The sequence below is a fragment of the Danio rerio genome, chromosome 8, assembly GCF_052040795.2.
Source record: "Danio rerio strain M-AB ecotype USA chromosome 8, GRCz13ab, whole genome shotgun sequence".
In the NCBI taxonomy this organism is placed as follows: Eukaryota; Metazoa; Chordata; class Actinopteri; order Cypriniformes; family Danionidae; genus Danio; species Danio rerio.
Window position 1 is genome coordinate 15,177,605 of NC_141028.1, and position 13,715 is coordinate 15,191,319.

At 36.8% G+C, this 13,715-nt stretch overlaps 1 protein-coding gene across 6 annotated transcripts in view; it reads right to left on the minus strand.

The window, feature by feature from the left end:
* Positions 1-13,715, minus strand: part of kcnn1b (potassium intermediate/small conductance calcium-activated channel, subfamily N, member 1b) — a 100,359-nt gene that overhangs the window by 23,763 nt on the left and 62,881 nt on the right. The window contains exon 1 of one of the 6 annotated variants that reach the window (NM_001045199.4): positions 2,244-2,513. The exons of the other annotated variants lie outside the window; for them this stretch is intronic. The gene's annotated coding sequence lies outside the window, so the exon portion shown is untranslated. Of the gene's footprint in view, positions 1-2,243; positions 2,514-13,715 lie in introns of those variants that run through there. 6 annotated transcript variants of the gene reach the window in all.

Here is a 13,715-nt window from a genome sequence, read left to right on the forward strand (position 1 = left end):
TAATACAAGAACTCTTGTGCTGTGAAGTAAAATATAAAATTGTCTATGCAAAGCATTTAATCAATCATAAATACATAATCAAAACCGAATCCAACCGTGAGACAAGTGTATATTTACATCACTAGGTGGCACGGTGGCTCAGTGGTTAGCACTGTTGCCTCACAGCAAGAAGGTCAATGGTTTTAGTCCTGGCTGGGCCAGCGGGCATGTTCTCCCCATGCTGGCATGGGTTTCTTCCGGGTGCTCCGGTTTTCCCCACAGCCCAAAGACATGTGCTATAGGTGAATTGAATAAACTAAATTGGCCGTAGTGTACGTGTGTGAATGCAAGAGTGTATATGGATGTTTCCCCGTACTGGCTTGTAGCTAGAAGGTCATCCGCTGTGTAAAACATATTGTTGGCAGATCATTCCACTGTGGTGACCCCTGATGAATAAAGGGACTAAGCCTAAGGAAAATGAATGAATGATGCTTAATAGAAAAACTAATAAAACAAACACATGTACTTTACTGAATATTCGAAATATTGCTGCACAACCTCACAAAGATTACTTAAAACTACTAGATTGATGTCGATTGAGTTTGTGACTCAGTACATCTAAAACAGCTTTAATTCGAAGCTAAACGAATTTGTGCAGTTGTAAGCTGGTGTAATTCTGCAGCTACACTGAGTATAACAGACATCTTTTCTGTGTATTATAGCCTTGGTGACATAGTAGCTCAGTGGTTAGCAAAGTCGCCTCACAGCAAGAAGATCTCTGGTTCGAATCCCGGCTGGCCCAGTTGCATTTCTGTGTGAAATTGGCATGTTTTCCTCATGTTCGCGTGGGTTTCCTCTGGGTGCTCCGATTTCACCCCACAGTCCAAAGACATGCGCTGTAGGTGAGTTAAATAAACTAAAATTGGCCGTAGTGTGTGTGTGTGTGTGAATGTGAGAGTGTGTGGGTGTTTCTCAGCACTAGGTTGTGGCTGAAAGGGCATTCGCTGCGTAAAACATATGCTGGAATAGTTGGCGGTTCATTCCGCTGTGGCGACCCCTGATATATAAAGGACTAAGGTGAAGAAAAATGAATAAATGAATGAATTTCAGCCGCTCCCACTGATTAGCATAGGCTTTGCAAACAGGTTGAGGTTGAAAAATTAAATCAAAAATGAAAACCGAATTAAAAATGTTTATAAAAGGAAAACTTAACGTTACGTTTGAATTTGAATTGTGTCAGTATTGCAGCGTTTTCACTCGGAAATGAAGTAAAAATCAAACGGTAAATCGACAACCATTTTATTGATCAATTTTGACAGGGGTGATGTGTTGTCACAGTGAAAATGTTAAATAATGTAATTTGATTTACAATTTTGGCAAATATTTTCCGAACAGTGTATCATAATGAAATTGCTCATGTGGTTTTCATTTTAATTTTTTAAGGTTTATTTGATTTATTTAAAATGTACCTTCCATAGCAACCACCATCCGCTAATGTCTTGTCTTGGTCATATCAAAATAGCAAACACTGAACATCTCTAAATTTAGACTAAAAGACTGCTTTATTTCTTTCTTTATTTATTTATTTAAGACTACTTATTTATACTGAATGTTTGTGCTTTCATTTTAGTTGTCTTTTATTTCTTCAATTCTATTTTCCAAAACGAATCCTCTTTGCACTTAAAAAGTTTACAATAAAGCGTGTTAACAAATTTTAAATGATTAATGAAGGAATTATAATGCTTTGACTTATTGTTTAATCTCATTTACAAGCACAGTAGCATATTTAAAGCTGCTGTATAGGCTATTTCTGGCCGTTCGCATCCCGTCCCTTTGTGCCCCCTGACGGCTTATTCACAAACTGCGGTCATACACTAAAAACAGGGCGGCAGCTATTTCAAACGGCGGCGAAATAAGCTCCGGCGTTAATACTCACTTTGAACTCTCACCGACTGTAACAGAAAACAACTGCGTAAAAAGCCTCTGAAGTTCATAACTATACATTTAATCTCTGTGTCAGCGGTAATGTGAAGGCAGATGGCACTATTTGTGGTGACCTTACCTGCAATATATCCCAATCATCGACATTTACTGTTGGAAGAAGATTGTTTAAGTGTTTGAATCAGGCTTTTAGCAATTAAACGTGCAGCTGTAGTGGTCACCCCTGTTAAATCTCCATAAAGGCAATGGCATACCATCTATGTTGATTCTCTCAGATAAAAAAATAATAATAATACAGTCAACTCAGGTAAAAAAATACTCACCCAAACGCCCCTTAAATAAACATCAAATCTAAAATAATTCAAAAATGATGCCAGGGTTCCAGAACAAGGTCTTCTTTTGGCCTCAGATTCATGTTCCATCAGAATGAACAATATTATGTCCATGTGCTGACGACGGCGTAACTCTACATTTATGTTGGAATGAATCAATCAGCGAGAGTCCAGCTTCTGCGCCTATGAATTTAACTGAGGCCTCATTAGCTTGAGTGCTATTAAACGAGGCCTGTCGACTAGCCTGCCGACAAATGATTTAAAGTGAGCAAGTAGCGGTGGCCATTTAGAGGCGAGGCCAAGGGAAATACGGCGTCTCTGAGGGCTCTAAAGGTGCTGATGAAGCACCGCTCCGTTCCTCCAAAGACTCATCCACTGTAACTCTTACGCAAGACTTGATAATACTGAAAAATTACAAGCTTGCGTCACACTAGACTGGAATATTAGCTTAGTTGGTGGCCTCAGCACTTTTTCCACAACCACGCTGCAGAAAATTATTTTGTAAGATTGTGTTTTGGACTTGCTTTCCAGTAACAAGATCTGGGCATGCTTAAAACAAGATGAATTTATCTGGGAAGCAAAGTTGTGGTGATAATGTGCTCTGTATTCTGAAGCTTTCTTATAGTTTGAGCATGAACCACACAAAACTTGTTCTCATGAATGTCACTGAGGTAAGACAAATAATGTCACTGAGGAGATATGGCTGTTTTAGCTACTATGGGCACTTTTATTGTTTTTTTCAATTAGTTTAATTGTCTATGAAAAAGAAAATATGACGAAAAGACGTGTTAAAATATATACAGTTGAAGACAATATTATTAGCCCTCCTGAACATTTTATTTTTTCAAATACTTCTCAAATGATGTTTAACAGAGCAAGGGATTTCTCCACAGTATTTCCTTTAAAAATGTTTCTTCTGGAGTCTATAAAAGCAGTTCTTAATTTTAAAAAGGTCAATATTAATAGAAATGAGTTATTGAAACTATTGTTACGAAATGTGCTTAAAAAAAGATCCAATTTCCCTTAAACAGAAATTGGTGAAAAAATATACAGAGGGGCTAATAATTCTGATTTCAACTGTACATTTAAATATAAAACCAATAATATTATACAAATTAATTTAATCTTTAATATTAGTTTAGTTTATTAAATTGCAGAAAATAATATGAAGAACAAAACCATGATGTAATATTATTTGGGGAAGAAGTGAATTTAAAATATTAAAAAAACAACCTATTTAATAGTTTTTTTTAGTAATAAATACAAAACAAATAATATTCTTTACATACTGTATTGATTCGACATGACATTCAAAGATATTTAGTGCATGTTTTGATTTAGTTTGATTGCATAAATGAAGCAATTGTTAAGTGTTTATATACAAATGATTCCATAGTCCATGATGTAATATTGTGTGGGGAAAAAGTGTGAATTTAAAATATTACAAAATTACATATTTAATTGTTTTCAGGAATAAAAAAAATAACAAATAACATTTTTCACTTACTGTCTTAATTTGATATGAGATTCAAAGATATTTAGTGCAGGTTTTGATTTAGTTTGATTGCATAAATGAAGCAATTGTTAATAATACAATATATTTTATTAATAATTAATAATTTCATTAAAAAATGTGAAAATCATCATCAAAATAATGTTGTTATTTTTTTTAAACAACTTAATATTAACTGTTCTTCTGATACATGATTGTCAGATGATGGTGGACAAATTAAATAAACATCAAGTTTATTTATGACAAACAAAAGTGACTTTTTTTGTCAGAAACAAACTTCCACACGTCAGTGTTTATTCAAGCTCTATGTTTGAACACATTAGTGTTTATATACAAATGATTTAATGGTTCATGATGTAATGTTGTGTGGGGAAAAAGTGTGAAGTTAAATATTCCAAAATTACATATTTAATTGTTTTAGGGCATAAATAAAAATAACAAATAACATTTTTTTACTTACTGTATTATTTTGATATGAGATTCAAATATATTTAGTGCAGGTTTTGGTTTAGTTTGATTGCCTAAAAGAAACAATTACTAATAATAAAATGTATTGATTATTATTAATTATTATTTTTAGTTAAAAAATATGAAAATCATCAATAAATTTAAGCTATTTTCTTTAAACAGTTTAATATTAACTGTTCTTCTCTGATAGATGAATGCCAGATGATAGTGGACAAATTAAAATAAACTATTAAGCATATGAAAAGCATGTCTCAGTGAACAAAATGATTCATTGGATTTACTAGATTTTTAAGGTAAGTGCTTTAAAACAAATTATAAGCGCTGAGTTTAAAAAACAAATCAAAAATAAAAATGTTCGACTTCATTTGTTTGTTTAAATTCAGGCCATATAAATTGTTTGTAATAACTTACCTTAAAAATACTAAGTAAACCCAATGAATTATTTCTTTCAGTGTAGATTGGCATGATCAAAAGTTCCCATGGTTGCAGAAAGCCCACATCTCTCCACTGTATTGGAGAAGCCTTGTGTAGTACTGAAATGCAGAAGGAGCAGGTGTCTGATGGAGCACATACAGCCCAGTCTGATGGGTCAGAAATGGCACAGAGCCCTGCTGAAGGGCTCGAGATGACCTGATTGGCATTGCTGTGCTGTTCTCTCTGGGTTTATGGGTCATGACAAACAGTCCGGATCTCTATTTTTCGCCCCCGAGGTCTAGGTCAAGATGGCATCTTGGTAAGAATAGCACTTTAGAGCACCAGAAAAGGTCAAATATCTGACAGCGCTTTAGGAAAATAACAGGCTGCCATGAACATGATGACCACCATGTTGACACATGGTGTCAGCAGCCTGAAAATCCCAAAATCTATTGAATGACACAAAAACAGTCAATTGCCTAAAGCTCTTCAACAGAAGCTGTTTTCATAGTAGGGATGGGCGATGTGTACTCAAAAACATATCACAATATTTTCTGGTATTTGCTGTAATGAAATCAGTGACGATAATTCACATACACAAAAAAAGTCCTGTATCATTTAAAAGAAGTATTTTTCCTACTTTTATTTATTTATTATTATTGCTTTATTCTATTTTTTTACAAACTTTTTTAGTGTGTTTTTTGAGCAAACACGTAATATAATATATGGTTTTCCTGCACAATTGGACTACTAAGGCTCATTCTGAAAATGTACCTCTATATACATTTCTGGCGAGCGCCCCCATCGGCCGCTGTGTACGCTTTTTCAAATTTCTCTCGCGAGTGCCATTCACGCCTACTGTTCTCACAAAAATCCACCAGAGGCCGCTGCCGACTGACTGACTGACTGACTGACTGACTGACTGACTGACTGACTGACTGACTGACTGACTGACTGACCGACTGACTGACCGACTGACTGACTGATTGACCAACCCACCCTCCACCTTCCCTAAACCCAACCGATAGTGTTTTCAAAAGCACCGATTGACCCGCCCATCCACTTTCCTAAACATAACCAACAGTTCTAAAAAGAAATCCAGAAAAAGAAAAGCTCTCGCCTGATTTTTACCACGTTTTCAGATTTTACCTCATTCTCACCCTGTTATTTAATGGTTTATTTTAGTTTTTAGCTTTTGTTTTTGTCTGGAACCGTTCTTCGCCAGACTCGAACCCAGTCGTCATGGTCAACTCCTCTCTGCTTTTCAAGTCCGCCGACTTAAATGGCGAGCTAACTGGAAAAACTGGTAACAGCGGTAAAGCCGTTCATACAAATGTATGAGGTCAGCTGGTAAGCGCAAAAAGGAATGGCGTCATACCGCCCCGTAGCATTCGGTTAAAGGACGAAATGCAGCCATTCCTACTTCTGGCTACATACTTTGTGATCTCCAGAGATTTATTTAGGGCTGCGCTTTCAAAATGAGCCTATGTTGCAATTGTACTAGCAAAAAAAATAAAATAAATAAAAATAGGCAACTTTTATAACCACAAAGTAGGTAACTGTCTACACATCACAAAATAACTAATCAGAATAGCAACATCTGGGAGAGGTATGTGAAAATACTTTTTTCTAGTAATATGCATTAGGGTTGTCAAAAGTACTAATTAGTACTGAAATTTAAAAAACATAAATTTCTCTCTAAAATTTGAGCACTGTTAACTTTGTTCTTAAATACCGCTGATTGCCCTAGTGTTCACACATGGTGGTAATCGGTCTACCACACTTCACCGCTCTTCACCAAGTGCAAACACAAATAAACAGACACTGGAGCGTTTCAAAGCTGCAAACACAATGGCAGTCAGTGGTATTTAAGAACACCATTATTTCACTTATACTTTGGAGCTGAGGGATTGAGATGCAGTATGTAGACTACATGACTGACTAATAGTGGTGTGCAACAAGGCATGGCCTAAAGAGAAAGGTAAAAGTGAAATAATAGATTTTTTCCTTATAATTTTAACAGATTTTTATTTTACTTTAAACTATTGAAAAGTAACAGTTCAGAGTAAAAGGTGTTAAATGCTAAGTCTTTTTTGTTTGTTTGTTTGTTATTATTATATTGTTGAGGGCTAAGAGATTAATGTAAGTTCAGTAAAAAAAAATCACAAGCGGACGTATGGTCACCCTAGTTTTGTGACAGTTCGCTATGTAATAAGCAGGATAACGTACATGCAGCTGATTGTTTTCATAAAATAAAGGAATAAAGCCCCGCAATCTTACAAAACAGCTGTTAATAAGCCTTTCAGGATTTTTTTTTTCTGTGGGAACAATCGACTGGATGTACATTATCCCTCACAAAAATATAGCATGACTTCTTCCTCATTCTATGATATAAAGCCACGTCTGGTCACAAGAAGAAGATATTTCAGTCACACTTTAATGTACAATTCACACTTTTAACAAATCATTACTAAGAATTTGAGCTCAATAAACTACTAATTAGCTACTTAATAGTTAGTAAGGCAGTAGTTTGGTTTAGGTATTGGGTAGGATTAGGGAGGTAAAATAAAATCATTCCTTATATGTGCTAATAAACAGTTAATATGTTATTAATAAGCTAGCAGTAAATGGTGTGAATTGTTACTCAAACTAGAGTGTTGTCATTATTTCTAACACCCTGAATTACTGAGGTTAAATTTAGAAGTAGAGGTAAAACTATGTGTGTAAATCTCTTTGTTTGTAAACAGGCTCTTACATGTTGACATATCTAATTGCAAACATGCTTTTTTAGTAAATTTATTCACAGTGCACACCCATTGTAGGTTTGTTGGAGAAAATGTTAACAGGTATATCGCAAATGAAACAATATCGTCCATCCCTGATTTATAGGCGTTTATAGATGGAAGCAAATTTGGAAGAGGACAGAATTTGGGATTTCCAGGATGCCAGCGATTTGCAGTTTTGCGAGAACAGCTCATTGAGAGAGAAAGAGAGAAAGAGAGAGAGAGAGAGAGAGAGAGAGAGAGAGAGAGAGAGAGAGAGAGAGAGAGAGAGAGAGAGAGAGGTGAGCAGAAGCTAAGAGCCAGGGCATTTTTTTTTTTCCTTGCGGATCACAGACTCACTTTGGACCCCTGTCCAGCAGCAGCCGTGTGGGAAAAACATAGAACAAAACCATCAACAATGAGAAACACACATTCACACATCCGCGTCACCTGATTAATCACATTTATAGCACAGGAAACACCAGCAGCATTTGATGGAGAAAATACACAGTAATCATTCACTCGAGAAAAAAAAAAAAAATCAGTCATTTACTAATAATACTCAAGATTTTCTGAACCCATACAATTTCTTCTCCTGTGGAAATACTTCCTGGACATTCTTTACCATATAATGAAAGTATCTTAGTTTGGCAAGTCAAAACAGCATGATAAAAGTATCATAAAAGTAATCCAAAATAAACCTGTAATCCATAGTTGAATGCCATTTTCCAGTGCTTCTAAAGTCATATCATAGATTTGACATGATTTTCCTTAGTACACAATATAAACAATCAAATTAATGGGTCTAGGTTTTATCTGTTTATCACGAAGAGAATCGTGTAAATAGTGAGAAAATGAAAATAGTGCATAATGTACTATAATAATGCATATTATTGTGAATTTTAATTCATTAATTAATCAGAAAATAGAAATTATTCATGATGATTCTATGTAAAAACATTACTTTTTTATTATCTAAAATATTTAAAAAAAAGAAATATTATAATTTTACAATATTGAATATAATAATATTGTACAATATTTCATAGAGTGAAGGTGCTATGTAATATTCTATGTAAAAAATTGATCAAATGACATGGGATTGTGTGTTTTAATTAATCTATTCTTTATATTATGGTTATATGTCATTATTTCATTATAACTGTTATATAATTCATAAATGCAGTCACAAAGCAAAAAAATAAATTCATGTTTTTACATTTCTTTATTTTATTAAATATAATACAAAAATTATTGTATGACTTTAAAAAAGGCTGACTTGCATATCTTAATTAATTAGTTATATTTTATAAATCATTTTCAGTATTAATCATAACAAAACTATTAAAATAAACACACATCAAATGTGTTTTCATTCCTATAATTTGATTTAGTATCAACTGTTTGAATAACTCTAAAACTTGAGTAAACAATTTTATTTCATTTATAAACATATTAATGCCTGGAAATATCTCCGTTACATTAATTATTGTTTGACATGGGGAATCACATAAAGAACTCTTTTGACAAAAAGAATGTCATACAGAAGAAAGTTATTTAGTTTTTTTGAACAACATAAGGAATGAGTTTTTATTGTGTGTGTGTGTGTGTGTGTGTGTGTGTGTGTGTGTGTGTGTGTGTGTGTGTGTGTGTGTGTGTGTGTGTGTGTGTGTGTGTGTGTGTGTGTGTGCGTGTGTAATTTTAATTTAACGCAAGACATTGCAGGTGAATAGGGTTTACAGTTGATCATACTTCCCTAATTGCAACTGCATGCAGTTTGTTGTATTACAAGTTTTTTAAAACATTGCGTTTGAATATACAAATGGGGTATTATTTTATTAAATATGCACTAAATTTCATTTATTGCTGCCATAAAAATCTGTTCACTTGAAAGAGTCAGGTTTAAATATTGAAAAAAGATTTATTAGTCGATTTAAAGTTATTTAAAGTTTTTAAAGGGGAGGTTTTGGGATTACTTCAGGTTTCAGAAAATTATGACGAAAATAGCCAGGAAACTTTTAGCAGAATAAAATGTTGTATATAATCAGCTGAACTTACACTGTAAAAAAAATAAATAAATAAATAATATATATATATATTCACAATATATATATATATATATATATATATATATATATATATATATATATATATATATATATATATATATATATATAATATTCACATATATAATCACAAAATACAGAAAACAGATAATATACAAAAAAATAAAATAAATATATATATATATATATATATATATATATATATATATATATATATATATTTTTTTTTATTATTATTATTTTTTTTTTGTATATTAGCTGTTTTCTGTATTTTGTGATTCATGTTTTAATCCTGTAATTTTTTCCTGTTTATTATGCTTTCAAATTGCATTATGGGACATTTATCTTACTTCCAACAACTTTTAACCTTTAAATGTTCGAACAACTAATTTTAATTAACATTTTTAATAAAGTGACATTTTGTCTGGGCTGTTGTAGTATATTACATTATAAAAACCTTGTAATAAACTGACTTATTTCTCTCTATATTATTTCTTATACATTACATTATATTATTTCAAAATACTAAAATATCAACAAAAGTCACTTTGTTAAACTGTAGAGGTGAATTTTTATATTTCAATTTTTTTTATTAGGTTTTTACATGGAATTTTAACCATATCAGTAATTTTCCTTCCACATTCCTTCCATGTTAATGTTAACACTACCCCACATGATTACTTCCCTCCCTCAACAACCTCTAACTTCCCATTGAGAAAGAAAAGGTAATAAAATAATAATAATAAAAAGGTAAATAAAAAAATGAAACATAAACATAAATGAAAAATGAAAATAAATAATAAATATGTATTCATGTATTATTGCTCAGCTAAAGAATCAAGAGAGTTTGTCAGCAGGAACCCTAAAAAGGGGCGCCACACCTTGTCAAAGGTCTTTAAAGAACCAGTAAGTGAGTCTATTTTTTTTCAAATTTAATGCAAGTAAACACTTCTTTTATCCATGCATTAAAAGAGGGTGGAGAGATGTGTTTCCACTATAAAAAGATGAAACGTCTCACTATTAAAGTAGTAAAAGCTAAAGCCTTTTGGACCATTACTGAAAGCTTAGCATCTACCGCCGATTCAAAAATGGCCAGAAGTGGATTTCCAGATCTATGTCGAATGCATCTTTCAGAGTTTTAAATATTTTAGTCCTTTTAATCAAATAGTTTAGGGCATTCCCTCAACATGTGGACGAGATCCGCTGGTGACTGTTTGCACCTATTACATGCATCGCTGACAGAGGTGTATATTTTAGCAAGTCTAGCATTAGTCTAGTAAATCCTATGTAGAATCTTACATCGTATAAGCCTATGTCTTGCAGATATAGAAGAGGTATGTGTGAGCTCAAGAATATGCTCCCAGTGTTCATCAGAGAACTCAAAACCTAAGTTCTCTTCCCAAGCACCTCTGGCTTGATTTGCAGACCTTGGATTAATATTGTGATTCAAGTTATAAATTGTAGAAATGTTTTGAGCGTGGTTCAAGCTTTAAAGGGTCACGAAACACTAAAATACATTTTTTTAAGCTGTTGACAGTCATATATGTGTCCCATGCTGCTACAAACACTTTTAGCACACATATATTACACAAAAAGGGAAAATTAGTTGTTTTTGCATTATTTTGAGCAAATCCGGTCTTTTATTTTGAAACAAATTTTTGAAGCTGCGTCACGGCGATTAGATGCATGTATTTCAGTGTGTAGACTGGAAGTCTGTTCCTGAGAGTACTTGTGACGTCTCTGAGTGTGCTTCATTCATTCATGAGAAAGACTTGGTTCAAACCAATCAGCTCACTCTATTGTACATGAGGTTCAGCTTCATTAATATGCATGATAGCTTTGAAGACTGTTTTACCTGAAACAGTGTTCAGACAGCAGAGAGACGACATGTTGTGTTGCCAAAAAAAGTGGGAGAAGAAGAATTGTTTGAAGATACGGGTCGTCAGTGTTGTGTTATTAAATGTGCTAAAACGTTCGAGGTTACAGAAGTAACCCTTCGTTCCCCGAGGAGGGGAACGGAAGTGCCATGAATGGGAGGATTCGGATCAGAAGCCGCTTATCTGGAGAGTATTGAACGGGCCAATGAATGAAATTAATTGGCAGCGTAAGCTTGCGCAGGTGTGCGACATCTGCAATCATCTCAGCATATAAGCACACCTGAAGCCAGCAGACGCCATCCTTTTAAGCTGAAGAGACTTTCAAACAGCTAAGGGACAGTCATTATGGCGACGGAATATGGCACTTCCGTTCCCCTCCTCGGGGAACGAAGGGTTACTTCTGTAACCTCGAACGTTCCCCTTCGGTTGGGGAACTTCAGTGCCATGAATGGGAGAATATGGAAAGCGCCATAATGACTGCACCTTACCAACACCCCCGATGAGGAGATAGTCAAGCAAGCGTGACGCACCCACATCATGGGGGGCGCGGTCCTCCAACGTGTCCCTGGCCCTAATTTATCCTACTTCAACAGAAGTTTTACGGATTTAGATATATTTTTTGGGAAGTCGTGAGCATCTAGATAATTCTAGGAAATACGACAGTACGTTGGGAAGCGTGCAATCCCGATAGGGAGGACGCTGCGGAGGCCATCCGTTACCCAAGGGGGGGATAGATGGCAGAATTACCTATGGACTAGCCCTAAAAGGGGGAGTACGCATAGCAAAGAGTGGTTAGCGGAGAGGGAAGACACGGGTCCGCCCAGGGGGGGGACTTAACCGTGGCGGAATAAGCATATGGGATCGCCTAGTGGGGATCACGCATAGCAGGCACCTATACCCAAAACGCGGGCTGACCAGCGGGCAGACCTACAACGTAGTGGACCAGCAAGTGACTCCTCCGCTGAGTCAGTGCTGGGGGCCACGGAGGAATCTGCAGGGCTCACCTGACGGGGAACTTTACTGACAGATAAAAAAGGCGCACGTACCTCCGTGTTAGGGAGAATGGCGCAGCAAGCGTGTTTCAACACCCTACCGAGTTGTCTCCTCAATCACCAAAGGGTTACCTAATACCCTTGAGGAAACCGGCTCCACTCGCAGATTGTAAAACCTTGCAAATGTGTTGGGTGTCGCCCAGCCCGCAGCTCTACAGATGTCTGTTAGAGAGGCGCCGCGTGCACGCGCCCAAGAGGATGCAACGCTCCGAGTGGAGTGTGCACGTACTCCCGGGGGACACGGCTGACCTCGACTCGAATAAGCGAGTGAAATGGCATCCACAATCCAGTGGGATAATCTTTGTTTCGATACGGCACTTCCCTGCTGCCGACCGCCATAACAGACAAAGAGCTGCTCAGATGATCTAAAATTCTGAGTACGGTCCACATAAATGCGCAGAGCGCGAACTGGACAAAGTAAAGAAAGGGCTGGGTCTGCCTCCTCCGGGGGCAGCGCTTGCAGGTTCACTATCTGATCTCTAAAGGGGGTGGTAGGAACCTTGGGCACATAACCGGGGCGGGGTCTCAGGATAACGTGAGAGTAATCCGGCCCGAATTCCAGGCACGAGTCACTGACCGAAAATGCCTCCAGGTCCCCGACCCTCTTGATGGAGGCCAACGCAACCAGCAGAGCTGTCTTCAGGGACAGAAATCTTAGAGATACTGATTCGAGTGGCTCAAAGGGATCGGATCGCAGACTCGTGAGAACGAGGGCGAGATCCCAAGAGGGCATGAGAGGGGGGCGAGATGGATTAATTCGCCTAGCACCCCTAAGGAACTGGATGACCAGGTTATGCTTTCCCACGGTGCCGCCAGCTACCGCGCTATGATAAGCGGAGATGGCGGCCACGTAAACCTTGAGAGTGGAGGGCGACAGCCTGCTGTCCAACTTCTCTTGAAGGAAAGAGAGCACAACACTAATCTGGCAATTTCGGGGGTCTTCTCTGCGAGAGACGCACCATTCAGTGAATAGACTCCACTTCAGGGCGTAGGCGCGCCTCGTGGAGGGGGCTCTAGCCTGAGTGATGGTATTAACCACCGCAGTCGGTAGGTTACCTAAGTCTTCCTCGCGTCTAGGGACCACACGTGGAGGTTCCAAAGATCGGGGCGAGGGTGCCAGATGGTGCCCTGTCCCTGAGAGAGTAGGTCCTCTCTCAAAGGGATCCGCCAGGGGAGGGCCGTCGCGAGGAGTGAGAGCTCTGATATCCAGGTCCGGTTGGGCCAAAGGGGCGCAACTAGCAGAACCTGTTCCTCGTCCTCCCTGACCTTGCACAGAAACTGCGCGAGCAGGCTCACTGGGGGAAACGCATA